Below are 3,041 nucleotides of genomic sequence, written 5' to 3' on the forward strand. Positions count from 1 at the left end.
TTGTCGAAAATGGGACAGTTCTTGCTCTCTGGGATCTTGCCTCTTCCCTGGCCCCCAGTCTTCAGGGACCCACTTGTCTTCTGGTTCATTTCCCCCCTCCCAGAGGAAGTCTTTTATCTGGGCTGAGGACAGTCCCTCTATTCTGCTACTTCTTCCAAGACTCTCAGCATGTAAATTCCTTTTTCGTTTTCATCTCCCCCACACTTTCTAAATCCTTCCGTGTTAGAATTTGTTAAATAAAACCTGGAAATTTTTGCTTTTGGCTTTGCTACAGACCTCTCTGAAGGCAATGAAGAGCCAGCACAGAGCCAGCTACTTGTTTGAAAGAGGAAGAGGAAGGGAGAAAACATAGGGAAAGGGGCGGGGGGAGGAAGAGGGGGCGGAGAATTTCTCAAGGCTTAAAATATATATTTTCAACTATATTTCAAGTATATTCAAGTATTTGTAGGTGCTCTGATTCAAAATTCTCATATTAATAACATAAAAAAACAAACATGTCCAGTGATTTCCCTGGTGGTCCAGGGGTTAGATTCCATGCTTCCACTGCAAGAGACTGCAAGGGTTCGATCCCTGGTGGGGGAACTAAGATCCCGTAAGCCGGGTGGTGTGGCCAAAAGAAAGAAATACAGAAATAAACCTTGAAGGGGAGATATTTATAGACAAATAGGACTTCCGGGGTCTCTCAAATGCCACTATATATGCAGCTTTCCCCAAGTGAATATAAAACTGCCTTATGACCCAGCAACCCCACTGCTGGGCATACACACTGAGGAAACCAGAAGGGAAAGAGACACGTGTACCCCAATGTTCATCGCAGCACTGTTTATAATAGCCAAGACATGGAAGCAACCTAGATGTCCATCAGCAGATGAATGGATAAGAAAGCTGTGGTACATATACACAATGGAGTATTACTCAGCCATTAAAAAGAATACATTTGAATCAGTTCTAATGAGGTGGATGAAACTGGAGCCTATTATACAGAGTGAAGTAAGCCAGAAGGAAAAACATAAATACAGTATACTAACGCATATATATGGAATTTAGAAAGATGGTAACAATAACCCGGTGTACGAGACAGCAAAAGAGACACTGATGTATAGAACAGTCTTATGGACTCTGTGGGAGAGGGAGAGGGTGGGAAGATTTGGGAGAATGGCAATGAAACATGTAAAATATCATGTAGGAAACGAGTTGCCAGTCCAGGTTCGATGCATGATGCTGGATGCTTGGGGCTGGTGCACTGGGACGGCCCAGAGGGATGGTATGGGGAGGGAGGGGGGAGGAGGGTTCGGGATGGGGAACACATGTATACCTGTGGCAGATTCATTTTGATATTTGGCAAAACTAATACAATTATGTAAAGTTTAAAAATAAAATAAAATTGGAAGAATAAAAAAAAAAAATTAAAAAAAAAAAAAAAAAAACCTCCTGGAACACAATATCCTGGAATATTTGGTTTGCTGACTAATATTTCCTGCCATATTTCCAAAGCTGAAAGTTGATCTCTTTTTATTTTTGACTTCCTCTCTTTTTTGTTTTATTATTGTGTGTTAGTTGCTCAGCTGTGTCCAACGCTTTGCGACCCCATGGACTGTATGTGGCCCACCAGGCTCCTCTGGCCATGGAATTCTCCAGACAAGAATACTGGAGTGAGTTGCCATTCCCTTCTCCAAGGGATCTTCCCAACCCAGGGATCGAACCTGGGTCTCTCTCATTGCAGGAAGATTCTTTACTGTCTGAGCCACCAGGGAAGTCCTACTAATAGTAAAATCTGATTTTCTTAAACTTTTCTTCTACCAAATTTGGCTTATTTGCCCTAAATCACTTCTAAGAAACTTATACAAACTTTACTAAAAGTTTGTAAATTTCTTATAAACTTGATTCTTTATAAAATTTATTTAAAATCTCCCCACCTCTCTTCCTGGCCTTCTCTCTCTGTCCTGTCAAGTCTTAGTGTTTCAGCACTTTCAGAAAAACTCCTCTGCTGCCCTCTTGTGGGCATCTGCAGATATCAGGCATGCTCCCCAAAGCTACTGAACCTGGCTGGATCACTGGTGTGGAAATGGGTGGGGTAATCATCTAGCTCCAGCAAGGAGCTCCTTGTAGGTTGCTTTCCTCTCTGGCAGAAGCCAGGACACTTAACCACAGTCACAGCTAAACTCGTTTTTTGTGTTTTAATTTAATTGGATAGAGTCAGCAAATTTTCTATTATTGGCAGCTTATGAATAGTTTCCCCTATTTTTCTGTCTCAGTCCCAAGGTTTGGAGTCAGGGAAGAAAGCAAAGCATTTCAGCCTCCTTTGAATGAGCAGCCTGCCTCTCCCTGGACTGTTACAAACAGTGACCAGAATGGTCTTCTCAGGTGTCCAGACTGACCTTCATTCTGGGCACCAGGGGGTTACTGTGGGCTACCTGTGCTGCTGCTTTTCTTTACCTCCAAGGTGGGACACATCTTTTTTTTTTTAAATAAAAGTAACATGTTCATTTGCACATTAGAAGAATCAGATAGTGAAAGAAGGACAGTAAAGGTCATCTGTAATGTCAACACACTGACAAGCTGTTGGCAGTTTGCATTGTCATCCCACATGTGTATATATCTCTCTGAAGAGCTGTGTCCCAGTATAGGAGTGGTTCTGTATCCCTCTTCTCACACACTGCATGCAATCATTTTGCTGTGCTGTGCTGAGTAGTTTACATCATTCTTTTCATGCTGCATAGCCTCGGTGCCTTTGCACTCAGCTTTCCTTTAAGAGGATGGGAAGATTTAGGAGGTGTCCCCCCCTGCCAGCTCCTTGTTGCCTCAGCTCAAATACTGCCAACCCCATGTGGTCTTCCCTACCCTTCAACACAGGGAGCTTTCTCTGTCATTTGTCATTTCCTTCATGCAGCATGCCTTGTCTGTCCTATGAATTTTTTCATTTCTTTGTTTGCTTGTTTTAGGCTTTTCCTGAGAACCAAAGTCTTCTTTATCTTCCTCAGGGCTTAGGATAGTATGTGTTGCAAAGAATTTCCTTGGTCAATAATTGTTGACTGACAGAA

This window comes from Bos taurus, chromosome 3, assembly GCF_002263795.3.
Source record: "Bos taurus isolate L1 Dominette 01449 registration number 42190680 breed Hereford chromosome 3, ARS-UCD2.0, whole genome shotgun sequence".
Lineage (NCBI taxonomy): Eukaryota > Metazoa > Chordata > Mammalia > Artiodactyla > Bovidae > Bos > Bos taurus.